Source organism: Lithobates pipiens, unplaced genomic scaffold (genome assembly GCF_037356315.1).
Source record: "Lithobates pipiens isolate NorthernLeopardFrog02 unplaced genomic scaffold, aLitPip1_a1.2 Scaffold_13, whole genome shotgun sequence".
Taxonomy (NCBI): Eukaryota; Metazoa; Chordata; class Amphibia; order Anura; family Ranidae; genus Lithobates; species Lithobates pipiens.
This window is the reverse complement of record NW_027507718.1, coordinates 30,517,027-30,536,651: the sequence shown is the minus strand read 5'-3', so window position 1 is coordinate 30,536,651 and position 19,625 is coordinate 30,517,027.

Below are 19,625 nucleotides of genomic sequence, written 5' to 3'. Positions count from 1 at the left end.
GTTTTCGGGGCCCCGTACGCGGCTAGGCTCCCAAAAAATCCCACACATGTGGTATCTCCGTACTCAGGAGAAGCAGCAGAATTTATTTTGGGGTGTCATTTCACATATGCCCATGGCATGTGTGAGCAATATATCATTTAGTGACAACTTTGTGAAAAAAAAAAGAAAAAAAAAAAAGTTTGTAATTTTCCCGCAACTTGTGGCAAAATATAAAATATTCCATGGACTCAACATGCCTCTCAGCAAATAGCTTGGGGTGTCTACTTTCTAAAATGGGGTCATTTGGGGGGGGTTTTGTGCCATCTTGGCATTTTATGGCCTTCAAAACTGTAATAGGTAGTGAGGCGTGAAATGAAAAATGTACGCCCTTAGAAAGCCTGAAGGCGGTGCTTGGTTTTCGGGGCCCCGTATGCGGCTAGGCTCCCAAAAAGTCCCACATATGTGGTATCCCCGTACTCAGGAGAAGCAGCAGAATTTATTTTGGGGTGTAATTTCACATATGCCCATAGCATGTGTGAGCAATATATCATTTAGTGACAACTTTGTGAAAAATTTATAAAGTTTGTAAATTTCCCGCAACTTGTGGCAAAATATAAAATATTCCATGGACTCAACATGCCTCTCAGCAAATAGCTTGGGGTGTCTACTTTCTAAAATGGGGTCATTTGTGGGGGTTTTGTGCCATCTTGGCATTTTATGGCCTTCAAAACTGTGATAGGTAGTGAGGAGTAAAATGACATATGTATGCCCTTAGAAATCCTGAAGGCAGTGCTTGGCTTTCGGGGCCCCGTACGCGGCTAGGCTTCCAAAAAGTCGACCACATGTGGTATCCCCGTACTCAGGAGAAGCAGCAGAATGTATTTTGGGGTACAATTCCACATATAACCATGGCATGTGTGAGCAATATATCATTTAGTGACAACTTTGTGTAAAAAAAAAAATAAAATTTTTTTTTTGTCATTATTCAATCGCTTGCGGCAAAAAAATAAAATATTCAATGGGCTCAACATGCCTCTTATCAATTTCCTTAGGGTGTCTACTTTCCAAAATGGGGTCATTTGGGGGGGTTTTGTACTGCCCTGCCATTTTACCACCTCAAGAAATGAGATAGGCAGTCATAAACTAAAAGCTGCGTGAATTCCAGAAAATGTACCTTAGTTTGTAGATGTGACAACTTTTGCGCAAACCAATAAATATACAATTATTGACTTTTTTTTTACCAAAGACATGTGGCTGAATACATTTTGGCCTAAATGTATGACTAAAATTGAGTTTATTGGATTTTTCTAATAACAAAAAGTAGAAAATATCATTTTTTTTCAAAATTTGCGGTCTTTTTACGTTTATATCGCAAAAAATAAAAATCGCAGAGGCAATCAAATACCATCAAAAGAAAGCTCTATTTGTGGGAAGAAAAGGACGCAAATTTCGTTTGGGTACAACATTGCATGACCGCGCAATTACCAGTTAAAGCAGCGCAGTGCCAAAGTGTAAAAAGACCTCTGGTCATTTACCAGCAAAATGGTCCGGTCTGAAGGTGGTTAATGCAACGTTAAGGCCTCATGCACATGGGCAAAAAAAACGCTGCTTTTTGGTGGCATTTTTCTTTATTAATACTCTATTTTAGTCATTGTGTCCATACACATTATGGTGCTTAGATTTGTATTTTACAGCAGCATTTAGGGGGCTTAAAAAAGTCCTGCATTAGCATAAGTGCTTACTTGCATAATTTACACACATACATGTTCATAAATGTGGCTAAAATAACCACTTGAAGACCAAGACTATTCTGACACTTTTTTCTTTTTTTACCAGAAAATTACTTAGAACCCCAAACATTACATATTTTTTTTAGCAGAGGCCCTAGAGATCAAGAAGGTGGTTGTTGCGTCACATAGTATTTGCTCAGTAGTTTTTCAAATGCAATTTTTTTGTAAAAAATTAATTTTTAATACATTTTAATGCAGAAAAAACCCCACAATATATAACCCAATTTTTTGGTAAATTCTCGTGGAATGGTGCCAAACTATGCTACTTAAAAATCTCCATAGGCGACTCTTTAAAAAAATTTGTAGGTTACTAGTTTATGCCCTGTAGACACGGTCGGACATTCCGGTCACAAAATCCGTCTGATTTTTTCCGACGGATTTTGTCCTAAACTGGTGTTGCATACACACAGTCGGACAAAGTTGTCGGAAAATCCAGTCATTTGGAACGTGATGACGACGGGACTACGTTGAGGCTAGTAGCCAATAGCTTTGGTCTCGTAATTTGATCTGCGCATGCGTGGCACTTTGTCCGATCGGAATTCTTTACAAACAATCGGAAAAAGTCAGAATATAATCCGATCAAACCTTTTCCGTCGGAAAATCCGACTGTGTGTACAGGGCATTAGAGTTACAGAAGAAGTCTAGCACTAGACATTTGTGGTTATACCTCACATGTATGATGTTAACACCATTTACATATGCGTGTACGACCTATGTAGGCATTCACTTCCGGGGGAGGGGCTCTTTATTTTTTTTATTATCATTTACTTTACTCCAGAGAGCTTGGAGAAGTATCGGTGGGCTTTGGGAGGGAGGGCCTCCCTCCCGCTGCCTATAAAAGCAATCCTGTGGCTAATCAGCTACTAGGATTTCTTTTAGATGAAAAAGCATCGCCAGCTGAAAAAAAAAATACCAGGGTTATGGCATACAGCTGCAGCCATAACCCAGGTATAACCACTTGAAGCCAATCACGTACATGTACGTGATTTGGCTTCAAGTAGATAAATAAATTGTTTAGCCAATAATAAGTATACTTGCATACACTTCTAAACACCATATGCCTGTAACCGTGCAAAAAAACTTGCATAATTATGCACCAAAATAAGCATTTTTTAAGCTGAATTTTTCACCCAGCCTCAGCAGAAATATTCATAGGAGTATTTTAATATGTTCGTGTACACGAGACCTTAAAAATGTAATTCTTGGCTAGAAATCACTTTGTTCTGTATTATTCAACAGGTCAGGCTCTGTATTGATTTCGTTTTTTTATTGTTGTTTCCTATAATAAAGCTTGTCAAATTGTTAAAGCCCAATTGAAAGTGCACACATTTTATTTATGTATAGCCCTGTACTCCTTGATGTTATGACCAGGGCCGTCTTTAAGGCAGGGCAAAAGGGGCAGCTGCCCTTGGCCCTGTCATTGTTGTGGGGCCCAAAGCAGCTGCCTCATACTTGCCAACTATCCCAGTTTACATTCCCTTGTCCCTTGAGGTTTTAGTCCTGTTGTTGTGTACAGACGACTCACCTGCAGACCCTGTGTTTACATGTAAATAACCAGCCTTCATATGTAAATAGCAGTGACATGCATATGTAAATAGCTGAGGCCAACGACATTGATATGTAAATAAGGCAGCGTTCATATGTATAGCATGCCCCCTGCAGTGAGAAGATGATGTGCTGTAACCTACAGCAACCAGTGAGCAGTATTACTGTACAGTAATCGCTAGCAGCCAATCAACAAGCCGAAATCATGTGCTGTAACCTGTAGCAACTAATCAGTGAGCCTTAAGGAGTGCTGTAACCTCTAGCAACCAGTCAGTAAGCAGTAATGATATGTTGTAACCTCTGGCAACCAATCGCAATCGCTGCCTGATCTGATACAGTAAACTGATTTTAAGTCTAGCTGCTATTTAGTGTATGTATCAGAGAAGGTGGAGAGCGAAATTTCATGGGGGGAGGGGGGCCCTAAGCAAATTTTTGCCCAGGGCCCAATCAATGTTAAAGACGGCCCTGGTTATGACATGTAACTCATTTGGACTTGGAATTCCTTTATTTATTTTTTTGCTTTGCTACTTTCTGCCCTCCCACTCCAGTCCACTGGCATAGATGAGAAACTCTTCAACACATATGTCCTCATAGATCTCATGCACACAGGTAGAAACAACAATGCTTTTTTTTTTATTATTACATCTGAATGCAGCTTTATTTCAGCCACAGTGTCCATGCATAAAGAGCAGTGTTAAGGAACATCCCCAAACATTCAGAGAGGAACTTACTGACACCATACAAGCATTTTATACACTGGATTTTTCTTCTAGCTCCAAGTAGAAAGATCCAGTGTAGATGGGTGTAATACGTCCATGTTAATGCAGTCACAGAGTTTTGCATTGCAGAGGAAACATGGGGTGTGTTTGACCAGGTTGCTATTAAAGTGGTAGTAAGCCACAGCAGTTAAAAAAAAAAAATGTAAGGCAAGGCAATGACAAGTCAATGGTAAGACTGTAAGGCAATTGCAGAACATTCTAGTACTAGCACATTATGAAATTCTTACCTTAGAACTAAGCCCTCCACGCTGGCACGCTGCCACCACTGACTGGGCTTCCATCTTCCCCCAGTCTTTCTTCTGGGTTGAAAGACTCCAGCTGTATGAGTAGCCGGGGGCCTCGATGACATCATTCCCGTGCATGCGCGGGGGAGCCCTCAGCCCCCCGGCATGTAGCTCTTAAAGGAGAAGTACAACCAAAGCTTGTCTGGCTGTACTTCTCCCGTGAATCACAGAAGTGCAGTTCATTCTGCACTCCTGTGACTTGTTGTCAGCAAACAGCGGGCTAAAGACTACTGTTGACTGATGTCTCAGACCCAATCTAGGCTGGGGCAAGATCGCGATAATGAAGTCTGGGTCCGCCCACATAACTGGATCAGCACCCAGCTCAGCCATTCAGCAAGCCACTGAGGGACTGAGTCGGCTGCTCCTGCCCCCTCCACAGCCCAGCGCTCCAGTGAGCGAGGGGGGGCAGAGCAGACAGCAGTGATTAACAGTCAACAGCTCTCTGCTTAAGGAGCCCTGAGAACCAAGCAATCGGCGATGTTTGATCACTCAGTTCTCAGGCTTACAGCCAACAGACGTAAAAGACATAATTCTCTTTTGAGGTATAGCATGGTATGCCGGACCTTTAGAGCGCATGCTCCGGCGATGTCACCAGTTGCATCCGGGGTGAATATCTCCTAAATAGTGCACATTTAGGAGATTATCCTATTACCTACAGATAAACCTCATTATTAGCTTATCTGTAGGTAAAAATCACAAAGCGGACTTTACTACCACTTTAAAGTGCTCATTACTGAGTACGTGGGTCTTACACTGCTGCCTAAACTACACAGTCATATTCAGAGATCCTCAACATATGCAACAGGAAAATAGAAATAAGACCGTATAAATATAAATTATAGGTTCAGGTCTATATAGGTGCACATTTATTTCTGTGACTTGAATTGGGCTTTAATATGCTTTATACCTTCTTCCAAGATAAGGTGAAACATTTCAAAACATAATTAGTAGCATCACTTTCAGTATAAGCTTCTGAACTACATACAGTGTCTTTCCCTAAAGCCATTACTAATAGCGGCATTTCTATGGCTGTGTAACTGAGATCTGACATCTGGTTCTGGCCCTGAATCTGACACCCGTCTGATAAAGCTTGTCTTCTGATGCTGACTCCTGTCTATTACTCCAACTCTGGCACTTGACTGACTCCTTACAAGTTTGGCTGTGGTTTGATGCATTATTGATGATACTTAATATGACTTATATGGTTTTATTAAATATGATGAGAAGTTTTAATGGGAGATGGGGAAAAAATTTACAAAATGGATGGAGGAGGTGAACTGAGGTAGAGAAGAGGGGATTTAAAAAGTATTTAGCAATTCTGACTGCTGAATCTGACATCACACTCTGACAAGCAACTCAGATGCTTGAATTTCATTCTAACATATGATTCCGAACCCCTGAAGAATTCAACTGTGGTTTGGTTTGATAAGATAGTTTGATGGATTCCCAACTGCAAACTGAAGGAAGAGCATAAAGTAAATAAAGGTACAGTGGTACAGCATGTCCTAAAAATTATGATACAGCCTGTAAAAGAGGTCTTGAGACAATCGGATGCCTTTGAAACTGTAGTGGAAGTGAAACAGTTAATGTTTCATAAAATAACTAGTTTTCACGCTGCTTCTGTTTTTAGCATTCAAAATTCTGGTGGGAGATTATGGTATTACCTACCTAAACTCGTGAATGTAAGTGGAGTGTAAGGGTAGGTGAAAACCTACACTATATTATCCAAAAGTATTGGGATGCCTGCCTTTACACACACATGAACTTTAATGGCATCCCAGTCTTAGTCTGTAGGGTTCAATATTGAGTTGGCCCACCCTATGCAGCTATAACTCTTCTGGAAAGGCTTAGGAGTGTGTCCATGGTAAAGTTTGACCATTCTTCCAGAAGCGCATTGGTGAGGTCAGGCACTAATATTAGACGAGAAGGCCTAGCTTGCAGTCTCCGCTCTAATTCATTCCAAATGTGTTCTATTCGGTTGATGTCAGGACTCCGTGCATGGCCAGTCAAGTTCCTCCACCCCAAATTCGCTCATCCATGTCTTTATGGACCTTGCTTTGTGCACTGTTTCACAATCATTTTGGAACAGGATCCCCAAACTGTTCCCACAAAGTTGGGAGCATGACAATGTCTACAACATATTGGTATGCTGATGCCTTAAGAGTTCCATTTACTGTAACTAAGGGGCCAAGCCCAACCCCTGTAAAAACAACCCCACATCATAATCTCCACCTGCACCAAATTATATGGAGGGGTGGCCCAATACTTTTTGCAATATAGTGTGAATGAGCGAGTTTAGGGTGGAGGAACTTGAGTCCTGACCTCAACATAGAACACATTTGGGATGAATTAGAGCTGAGACTGAAAGCCAGGCCTTCTCATCCAACAATGGTGGCTGACCTCACAAATGTGCTTCTGGAAGAATGGTCAAACATTCCCATAGACACTCCTAAACCTTGTGGACAGCCTTCCCAGAAGAGTTGAATCTGTTATAGCTGCAAAGGGTGGACCAACTCAATATTGAACCTTACGGACTAAGACTGGGATGTCAATTAAAGTTCATGTGTGTGTGTGTAAAGGCAGGCTCACAATACTTTTGACAATATAATGACAATATAATGTATGACTAATCCTATTCTAGAATTTGTGAGTAGAGCCCCATAACCTGTTTGCTTCTGTGTTTGGTGTGCCGTTAACAATTAATGGCACTGAAAGCCCAACTAGTTATTTTTAGGTGTATAAAGGTTGCCATACACTATACAATCTGATTGTACAATCTCCTTTAGATTCACCAAGACTATATAATAGAACACACCATCTATCCAATAACTCAGTATCCAATTAGGCAGGCCTTTGCACTACATAGTTGATGGTAGACCTGAAGGATTTTTTACAATCAGTTTGTATAGTGTATGGTGAGCTTTACAGAACCCAGGGCATATTTCTCCTGTTTTCAATATTACAGCTTTATCCACATAGGCTGTTATCTGTTCGCTAGCTCCCACACACTCTGCCAAATGAACGATCTATGGCTGTGTATTTAGTGAGAATGGTATTCACTGATTGCATAGGAAAAATGTGCACCTGATGAGGGGAAGTATTGCTTAGTGATGTGCTGGAGTAGGAGAGTAGATGATGCAGGTCGTGTGCTAATGAGGTCAGCTGGTAAACACCTTCCTGTGCCAAGTCTCAAAGTCTGTCCAGGAAGTAATGGAGACGTTTTTTTTTTAATACAGCCAGCTGGGCACAGGGGTAAGGGGTGTGTAAAATAAATAGAAAGCTTTTATACTTCTGCAAAATAAGTACATTAATGGGCACATAGGGGAGCTGAAATGTAGAAGAAAAAAATGCGAACTTATCCTTTAAGAATGAGCAAAAGTGGGTAAAAAGTTGGATAAAACAGTTAAGAATAGACAGCAATGGCAAGAATTGGCAACAATAGTAAAAATGGTCAAGGATGTTAATAAGAGGCAGGGAGGTTAATAATGAACAGAGATATTAAGAAAATGTAGCAATGGTAAAAATAGTAATGGTAGCCATTGAAAGCAGGGATGATAAAAATGGGCAAGGATGGATGCAATTTGTGCATGCACACTGGAATCAATATCTTGCACAGTTTTTGTAGTTTGGTATTGCGTCATTACAGTCAACAAGTTCTTGTTGTGACATTATGGAAAAGGCCATCCATACCATGGGGACCAAGAGTACAGCAAAGGTAGCATAGATACCATCATTGCTGTGTCTGCATATGGTTACCAATCCTACCCACTCTATATTTGTACAGGTACACTACCAGCTTCCTTTACTAAGCAAACAACTACTACAGTATAAATGCAAACTAATACATATGCAATACACATAATCAATTATTCCAACTTATTAGTTAAAAATGGACTCTGTTAGCACCAAAAAAAGTAAGCAACTCTAAAGCCTCGTACACACGGTGCGATTGTTGGAAGGGGATTGTCTGTTGACTGTTATCCTAAAATCTTACTGTTAGTATGCTCCTTTTGACAATTGTTGTCCAGTTTTCTGCCAACAAATGTTGGATGAGAGGCTAATACATTTTCGGTGGACAACGGTTTGACGTCAGATTTTCGTATGGTCAATACACAAATCCGTCACAAAAAAGTTGGAAGTACAAACACGCATGCTCAGAATCAATGCTCACAAAACACAAAATTAGCAGAAGGGGCCCAAAGGGTGGCGCTCAAGAGCTGAAATTCCTCGTAGTACATCACTATGTTTGTGTTTGTGGCATGACAATTGTGTACTGTTAGTATGCAAGACAAGATCCTGGCATGCACCCTTTGACAACAATCAGACGCCAACAATCATACCGTGTATACGAGGCTTAAGACCCCATACACACTATACGTTTGTTGTCTGATTTGCCTTAAGCCCCATACACACTATCAGATTTTCTGCAGATTTTTGTCTTCAGATTTACCAAAACCATATAATATGAGGTCAAACCTTAGGAGTTTCAATGTGTATGCAATCTGTGTGGTAAATCTGAAGACAAAAATCAGCAGAAAATCTGATAGTGTGTATGGGGTTTTAGATTTACCAAAACCATGTAGTGCAAGGGCCTGCCTGATTGCATACAAATTAAAACTGTAATGCCCCGTACACACAATCAAATTTTCCATCAACAAATGTTGGATGTGAGCTTGTTGGCTGAATATCTGACTGTGTGTATGCTCCATCTAACATTTGTTGTCAGGATTTCTGCCAACAAATTTTGGCTAGCCGGTTCTCAAATTTTCCTCCAACAAAACTTTTTGTCGGAATTTCCGATTGTGTGTAAAAGTCTGAAAGTTTACACATGCTCAGAATCAAGCAGAAGGAGCCGCACTGGCTATTGAACTTCTTTTCTTGGTTCGTCGTACGTCACTGCGTTTCCACTTTCGTCATTTTTGGCCAACATTTGTGTGACTGTGTGTATGCAAGACAAATTGGAACCAACAACCTTCAAACAAAATCCCACGGTTTTGTTGTCGGAAAGTCCGATCGTGTGTACGGGGCATATTATATGTTTATGGTAAATCTGAAGGAAAAAATCTACAGAAAATTGTATAGTGTGCATCCAGCTTTTGTGATCTAGCAAGCATGGTAACTCATTCAGCTGCCCCCCAGCCCTACCACCTGGCACTATTCAGAGGTAAGTTGAAAACCTACAACAAATTTCACATATTTAAAAACAACACATATATTTATCTACACATATTTAGATATGCATTACAGCTTACATAGCTGAAAAGATGTAAGCCTGTTTATATAAGCTTTTTGTTCCTCTCCTAAATATAAAACAGCATTAAGAGAAGAAAAAAACAACAACCAGATGCTGATTAATCTACTACACAGGTGGAAAGCAACATTACGCAGGAGGAACTTTGCATGCATAGCCAAACCTCATCAATTTTAATATATGTTGGTTTCATAGACTGAGTCAGATGCCAACAAGAGCTTAAGTAATCATAAAACTGATGTCAGTGTCCTTTCTAGATGTGTGCAAGAGAAGTAGCATGTAGCAGAAAGACTCTGAGGTCAGTGAGCAGCATGGTTTCTCATTAGTGAAGTATAATTTATCCTCTGAGATTTACTTATTATTTCTAAAATTGCCTAACTCCAGAATTAAATGTGATCGCTTCCTCTTTTGGCTTCCCTACTTAATAGAAAACTATTAGTCTGGATTTTCTTAATTGCTCTGTGGAATATGATAACAATAGCTGAAAACGTTGGCTTCTTAAAGGGCTACTAAACTTAACAGAAGAGTGGCAAAACCATTTTAAACTACCAAGGCAAATAGCTAGAAAATAGATGAAATACACGTCAAGGGGTTTCTCTACAGCAGGGGACAGCAACCTTTTTCCACTTAAGGGCTGGATTCAATGTATGTGATTGCATGGAGGGCCACATTCACCTTCTAATAAATAAAGATAATAATCTGGACTCCTTTACATTATACAGCCCCACACCTCTGGACCCCTTTACATTATACGGCTCTGCACTTCTGGACCCCTTTACATTACACAAACCCTGCACCTCTGGACTCCTTTACATTACACAACCCCCGCACCTCTAGACCCCTTTACATTATACAACCCCCACACATCTGGACCCCTTTACATTACACAGTACCCCTGCGCATCGCTCAGCCCCCCTGCCTTTTACATAGCCCCCCCATGTTATGTTTTTAAAATTGCGCACACCCGTGCATCAGTGACAAACTACAGTACTTAAAAATGTCCATCAATTGACTATCCCTAATGTTTATTTGACCTGACCACTCCAACATATGGCTGGTTGGGGATCCTTTACAGACCCCCTACAAAGACCAAGTGGGTCACCCTGGTTTCCAGTCTGGAAGCTGGGCAATATCAGTCATTATGCAATACATCCACCCCACATATGATTGACAGAGCCTGAATGAAAGTTAAAACGCACCTGCACATTTGGTGGGAATGTCCCACAGCTAAAACCTTTTGGTCCAACATATTTACACATATATCCACCCTTTTTGAAGATAACCCTCCCTCCCGATACTACAGTGGCTCTATTAACCACTTAAATACAAGGCGCTTATACACCCTTCCTGCCCAGATCAATTTTCAGCTTTCAGCAGACTCGCACTTTGTGTGAAGAAAATGAAAACATTTTTTTTTTTACACAAAGTTGTCAATTTATTCGATTTTTCTAACACATAGCATGTACATAGCAAAAATGACACCCCCAAAAATATTCTGATACTGCGCCTGAGTATGGCAATAGCACATCTGTGAGACTTTTACACAGCCAGGCCACAAAGAGAGGTCCAACATGCAGGGAGCATCATCAGGCATTCTAGGAGCATAAATTACACATTTAGTTTCCTGATTACCTATCACACTTTTGAAGGTCTTGGAGCACCAGGCCAATGGAATTACCCACAAAATGACCCAATTTTGAAAAGAAAACACCCCAACTGCTGAAGGTACCCGGGTACTCTGATAGGCTGGTGACAGATACGCGGGTACTCTCATGGACTGGTGACAGGTACTCTGGTACTCTCATGAGCTGGAGATAGCTACTCAGGTACTCTGATGGGCTGGAGATATACTCGGGTACTCTGATGGGCTGGTGACAGGTGTTCTGGGGCTGGTGACGGGTACTCTGGGGCTGGTGATAGGTACTCAGGTACTCTGATGGGCTGGAGATAGCTACTCAGGTACTCTGATGGGCTGAAGATAGATACTCTGGAACTCTGATGGGCTGGTGATAGATACTCGGGTACTCTGACGGGCTGGTGACAAGTACTTGGGTACTCTGATGAGCTATAGATAGGTACTCAGGTACTCAGGTTCTCTGATGGGCTGGTGACAGGTACTTGGTTACTCTGGTGAGCTGGTGACAGGTACTTGGGTACTCTGGTGAGCTGGTGACAGGTACTCGGGTACTCTGATGGGCTGGTGACAGGTACTTGGGTACTCTGGTGAGCTGGTCACAGGTACTCGGGTACTCTGATGGGCTGGTGACAGGTACTCGGGTACTCTGATGAGCATGTGACAGGTACTCTGGTACTCTGATGAGCTGGTGATAGGTACTCAGGTTCTCTGATGGGCTGGTGACAGGTACTCGGTTACTCTGGTGAGCTGGTGACAGGTACTCGGGTACTCTGATGGGCTGGTGACAGGTACTCGGGTACTCTTATGAGCATGTGACAGGTACTCAGGTACTCTGATGAGCTGGTGATAGGTACTCAGATGGACGGCGACAGGTACTCTGGGGCTGGTGGCAGGTACTCTGGGGCTGGTGACGAGAACCCTGGGGCTGGTGGCGGGTACTCTGGGCCTGGCGACAGGTACTCCTGATGGGCTGTGATGGGTCCACTTTATTTTGGGGGGGCAATCGGGCACATTCCTGCACTTTTTCAGCCAGGTCTCCTCCTCACACACTGAGGGTGAGAACCCGGAAAATGGAGCTACAGCCATTTGTTGACATTTGTGAATGGCTGTGATTGGACACAGCCAGACACGTGGTAAAAAGAATTGGCTCTTTACCCTGATCAGGAATGGGCTGTGGATAAGGTAGACGCCTGATCCCCGATCGCCACTCTGCGTGCCCTTGGGACACGCACGAGCGGCGATCACGAGCAGAATACATGTGACCAGCTGTGATTGGACACAATCTGGGCCCGCAGTAGCGGCAGGAACCTGAGGCCGTCATATGACATCCACCTGGGAGGGCAGGGTGTTTTTGCGGATATTATTTGACTATGGCCCGTTCTGGAAGTGGTTAAACAAAAAAATAATTGACATCTCGTCACTTCAAATTAGCACTGCAGGTTACCACAGTGGCTAAACAAATGATTGCAAAATCACAGAAAGCCCCCAATCTTGCGTATTGGGAGTTAAACATAAAATCACTCAAGCATGGATCTATACCAAAATAGAGGCTACTATTTTAGAAAAAATCCTTAAGTTTGAGGCTCTTTGGAGTCCATGGGTAAAATACTTCCTCCTTGCTAATTTTGACGAATCTCTACTTTTACCTTGATTGCTAGCCCACTATCTAACTACAGGCGGTCCCCTACATACAAACATCCGACTTACAAACGAGTTACCATGGGAAAAATGTGTCTCCACTGATGCTTTATTACCAAGGCTTGTTTTCACAACAATCCAAATTTTTCAAAATCCAATTGTCATTGGGACAAAAAGTGAGGTGAAATCTTCTGAACAGGGACACAAACAGCAAAACAAACATTACAGTTCCCTATGCTATCCAAAAAGCTTAAAAATATTTTTTTTGGCTGGAGCTACACAAAAAATGTACCTGTTCCGACTTACAAACAGATTCAAATTAAGAACAAACCTACAGACCCCATCTTGTTTGTAACCCGCGGGCCACCTGTAATGCAATACTAAAGCCCCCTCCCCATAGCAGATCTCTGTGTCCCCCCCCCCTTGTATTTCTTTTCTTTCTATTCCTTTCTTTTCAGCTTTTTTTTTCTTTTTCTATTAGACCTCAACCTGAACTACAGGAGCTTCAGATTTTCCCTCCAACGTTATAAGCTTATAACTTCTTAAGCTATCTTCTTTCCTTTTTTTTTTTATTGTACAATTAGTGACTCTCCTGAGGAACACACCTGACCATATCATTCAGTAGCTGTGAGTCACATAACCTTTTGGTTTATTCAGTCTCTTTACTTACTTTTGGTATACCAAAATATCACTATCTTGAAATTATGGTTCCTTTCCCTGTCCTCTATGTGCTAAGAACAAATATGTTAACACAATGACTATAACCTGCTATTGATATTCTGCATTCCATATCTATTCCTTTATCGCTCCATACCCTTTTCTCTTTGTTGCATTCTAATGTTCTAATACATTCTGTAGTGTTGGCAAACTGTTTTCACACATACATGTTTACATGTTTTTGTCATTTTACTATTATTTACTCGTATTTTTTCTCCTTCTTTTATTCAATAAAAAAATTGAACAAGAAAATTGAACAAGAAAGTTCGGTTCTTTCACCTTCACTTCCCTTCCTCACAGTAATATTAAATCCACAAACGTATTCATATATTTTAAATAATAATAGTCTCTCGTGCACATGCATTCGACTTTGCAGATATATTATAACCAAAAATACTTATAATGGTAATAATAAAACTAATTATATATATTTAACATTATAAGTAGAAAGTGACTGAATATTTAAATGGGTCCATGTTATCGGAAATGCTTGGTGGAAATATTACCAATAACAATTTAAGCCAGGGTAAGGGCTCCCCTTTACGTTTAGATATGAATCAGTGACAAGGGCACATGAAAGCCAGTGCCTTGATTGGGAAATATTTCCAATGAAGGACAAGACACAGAGGTTGCTACAAGGAGAAGCACTTCTGTGCTGAGTGATTGTATGCTGCAAACATGGGATAGCAGTATTTGACAGGCTTTAAATAAATTGTATTAAATATTTTTCAACAGATAAGTGAAGTGAAGTGGATGGAAGAAGAGTATTCTACACGTGTTAAATAGCGACTGCACATAGCATTCACACATCACATTGCAGCGTCTGCCAGCAAGCAATTAACAGGCTTTTGACTGAGCTGAGAACAATTAGATTAGTGCCCCATTCTGCTACCCATCTTCACCATCTTGAAATGTGAAGCATTCTAGACTGTCAAGTGCTACAAAGCCTTTGGGACTGTTAAAAAATGCAAAGACTTTGTGTATGCAATACCCACTGCATATCCATGCAGGTAAAAAAATTTTTTTAACTCAGATGTCAGGTGACAATAATGGCAGTAAAGCCAAAATATTCTATATTATATACAAATTATCCATCACAAACCCTTACTCATTCAAAAGCAGCAACATCCCCTATTAAATACAAATAAGTATCCATAAATATCTACAACACATCAGCAGTAGTGAATAGTCCTTCACTAGTACGGAAAAGTCAAAATTAGTTGGCACGGGAAACTTTACTGGAGCATCTTTCCCATGCAGTTGGGTAATATTCTCACTTCCCTGAGGGCAGCTTTTACACTCCTCTTATTTCGATCTGCCAATTGTTCTTTCGCATCAGTTATTTTTATATATCTATTCCAGCCTTTATAATTATAATATACACAGTGGGTTTCTGAAGTTGTAAAGAGAATAGGTGAGATGTTATTATATTATGTATGCACATTTTCGTTATTGGTATTGTCAATTTTTATGTTGCTAAATTGATGTTGGTTAAAGATCTAGGTCTTTTCTTCATATTAATGAGTGATCATTTACAATTATGGATTTAATGCTATAAATATTTATAATTAGGACAATGCTTCTGAGTATAATTTTGAATGGGATGATCCTGCTTTTAAATATTTTTTTGGGTGTTAGAATATCAATATCAATATCAGAATATCAATAGCACGTGATAGTCATTGTGTTAACAAATTTGTTAGAATTGGGTGTTAAAAGGGAGAATCAACACTTGAACAGGTAAAAATATTGTGAAGACTCCCCGACTCACCCCTGTTATGGGGTGGGGGATCCTAGAGTTGGGTAGCAATCTGAAAGAGGAGGAAAAACTTGGATATAGATATACCAAGATGAAAAGAACTCCAGAGGGAAGCACACAGCAGTGTAAAAATATCACAAAATAGAAAATATTTATAAATACAATAGAGGTTCCTCAACAAAAAAGAGCAACCTACACCACACCATAGTAAAAGCTATTTAAGACAACGTTGTCTTAAACGGTTTTTACTATGGTGTGGTGAAGGTTGCTCTTTTTTGTTGTAGAACTTCTATTTGTATAAATATTTAGCATTTTGTGATATTTTTACACTGCTGTGTGTTTCTCTTTGGAGACATTTTCATCTTGATATTTCTATTTCCAAGTTTTCCCTCCCCTGTTAGAAGTGTTATAGTTTATAGTCTAATGAAAGGTGTTTATACTGTACCAGTGCAGCATTTTTTTTTGATAGGAAATGCTACATGGATCTATAGTTTCTTTAAATGTCTCTGTGGGCACACTCTGATGGTATGGTTCTGGGTGGTGGAACTTAAAAAATTGCTGTATAGCTCTTGTTACTGTCACAGTCTCATATCAGTAGTGTGATTCCTGGCAAAGGGGGAACAAGCATCTTGATTCTTGGTGGGGTAGGGAGATTCTGCATGTCTGCTTATGCTTTAGCTTTGTATTATTTTCCTTTGCAAAAGATGAATACTACTTTGCTTCTAAGCAGTCATCAAGCTGTATACATTGACATATAAATGAGTATATAATTTCACAATCAGGGACATGCCTTCATTTCATACACATATTGTTCCCCCTTGTAGTACAGCACATTGTTAGCACACTGCGTTATGTATGATCAGACATTTACAACACTGCCACCCATTCAAACATCTGCTGATAAATGATGTGCCATGTGTAGCAGCTGAACTTCCTTATGCAGAATAAAACATGCCCAGCTGTAGAGTCACAACACTATGGACTAATAAAGCAATGAAAAAACAAGAGAAGGAATCCTGTTTTTAGGTCATTGGCTAATTCGCTTTTGGAAAGTTCCCAGCTGCCTTGCACAATGTATTATTTATTATATTGAGCTCTCGCACATAAACACTCAGAACAGCTAAGAAGCCTGCCTGTACAACATGCAAGCTGTCTTGTATCTGTGCTGTGTAAGAGAAGAACTTCAGTTAAGATGAACACCATTGTGAAGTTACAGAATATCAAGGGGGGCATGTATATACTATATACTCTGGCACATTTGCCTGTAAATGTTTTATAGTAGAGACTAAGATGCTGCTGGAGCCTCAAAAGCAAGTATCGCTTAGATTAGAAGGATTTTTATTTTGTGTTTGTACTGTTTTTACTCTACATGCAGGGAGGGGCATGACCATCTTAATGAGTTGCCCAGGGGCCCAAGCTGCATGGGGGGGGGGGGGGGCCCTGCACTTTACCTGTCCCCTTGTAAACATGTACTGCTCCTTCCTAAGCTCCTTCTTGCTTAGGGGGTGAATAAATAAATACATTTTTCTGGGCCCCACCAGTTCAATAGAAGTGCCTAGGAGGTGGGAGCTGAGGGACTATTTTTTCATTTTAGGGCAGAAGTATACCATCCTGTGCCCTCAGCCTCTTTCTCTAGAGCTCCCAGCTGCTATCTTTCTTCCCTGGTGTCAATGTTTGGCGGAGTGATCTGTAAAGTGCTGCGGCTGCTCTGCTGTTTCAGGTGCCGGGACTGATGGGAGAGAGCTGGCAGGGAGGGAGCAGTAACACGAATATGAGCGCCGGTAGCGGGTAGTGGGGCAGGCACTGGGCAGCACACAGTGAATGAGGTGTCACACCCATTGTGATACCCTAATAGAACCATCCAAAGTCCTCACAGGGCCTTTTAACATCTTATAGCTTTAGGATAATCATCCACGCAGGACAGCAGGTGCTCTATAGCTTTATCAAAGTGTGTCACATGGCTGTTGGTGCTGACTTTGCTGTGGATGTACTGTATGTTACAATCTGTAACACACAGTGCAGCTATAAATGAACAAAGTCAGTACTCAACAACCATGTGACACACTTTGACAAAGCCATAGAGCACCTGCTGTCCTGTGTGGATGATTATCCTAAAGCTATAAGACCTAATGCACACAGGATGCTTAAAAAATGCTTCTCCTCTTGGCAGTAGCCTCATGGCAGAAAAAAAGCCTGACACTTGTTAAATTGTCTATCGCTTTTATAGGCATCAAGCACGTGGGTGTTAATTAATTTCATTGGCCAGACTAATAATTTATTCTGGTCATTGAAATGAATTAACGCTCACGTGCTAAACACTTGTTAAGTAATTTGTATGGAATTGGTAAATGAGAACAAGAAAAGCAGTAAAACAGATCCCTGCAACCAGCAACAATACCCCCCCCCCCCAGCAACAATAGACCCCCCAGTGAAAATAGATCACCCCCACCAACAATAGACATCTGCAACAAACCCCCCCAGCAATAATAGATTCCTCCCAGCAACAATAGTCCCCCTCAAGCAACAATAGTTCTCCCGACAGGCATCATCAATAGACCCCTCCCTAAACAGTAGCCCCCCCCCCCCCCCAGCAAAAATTGATTCCCCCCCAGCAACAATAAAATTCCCCTACTAATAATAAACCCCAGAAGCAGCCAGCATAAATAGACCCTCCAGCACACTCCAGCACCCCTTTACAGTACACATAGTCAGTGCTGGAGGTGCCACAATGGCCTTTTCCCATGTTCCCGCTGAGAAAAAGCCCTGATTTTGGCTGTATTTCTATTTGTAATAATTATTCTCAATTTTTGTCTATTTGATAGGTGCTTGACACAACAGGAAGAATAGACACTGCTCATTGATGGTGACATATAAAAAATGTACATACGAATAGAAGTTTTAACTTTATCCACAATTTAAAAAATATTTCAGCTGAAAATGAACTTCACATACAAAAAGTGTGCTTAACCACTTACATTACATTACCATTTTGCTGGTCAAAGACCAGACCACTTTTTGCGATTCGGCACTGCATTGCTTTAACTGACAATTGCGCGGTCGTGCAACATGGCTCCCAAACAAAATTGATGTCATTTTTTTCCCACAAATAGAGCTTTCTTTTGGTGGTATTTGATCACCCCTGCGGTTTTTATTTTTTGCGCTATAAACAAAAATAGAGCGACAATTTTGAAAAAAACGCATTATTTTTTACTTTTTGTTATAATAAATATCCCCCAAAAATATATAAAAAAAATTTTTTTCCCTCAGTTTAGGCCGATACGTATTCTTCTACATATTTTTGGTAAAAAAAATCGCAATAAGCGTTTATTGATTGGTTTGCGCAAAAGTTATAGGGTTTACAAAATAGGGATAGTTTTATAGCATTTTTATTAATCATTTTTTATTATTTATTTTTTTACTAGTAATGGCGGCGATCAGCGATTTTTATTGTGACTGCAAAATTGTGGGGGACCCATCGGACATTTTTGACACATTTTTGGGACCATTGTCATTTATACAGTAATCACTGCTATATAAATGCAGTGATTCCTGTGTAAATGACACTGGCAGTGAAGGGGTTAACCAGTGGGTGGCAGTGTAGGGGTTAAGTGTTCCTAGGGGTGTGTTACTAACTGTGGGGGGGTTGGGCTTTCATTTAGTGAACACTGATCTCTGCTCCAATCACATGGAGCAGAGATCAGCGTCACTAGTTGCTAGGCAGAATGGAGAAATGCTGTTTACACGGCATTTCCTCCATTCAGCCGTCCCGTGAGACGATCGCGGGTATGCCCGCGGTGATCGAGTCCGCGGGTCCCGCGACCGGACTCACGGGGGTCCCGACCAGCGCGGAAGCACGGGGGTCCCGATGGCAGGGCGGCATTGAAGATTGGACGTACATGTACGCCAATATGCCTGCCCGTGCCATTCTGTCGACGTACATCGTCGTGCGCTGGTCGGGAACCGGTTAATAACCAGACCAATTTTCAGCTTTCGGTGCTCCCACATTTTGAATGACAATTACTCAGTCATGCAACACTGTACCTATTTGAATTTTTTTTCACACAAATAGAGCTTTCTTTTGGTGGTATTTAATCACCGCTGGGTTTTTTATTTTTTGCGCCGAAAGACCGAAAAATTCTGTAAAAAAAAAAGAATTTTTCTTTGTTTCTGTTATAAAATTTTGCAAATCTGTAATTTTTCTTCATTTATTTTGGCCAAAATGTATACCACTACATATCTTTGGTAAA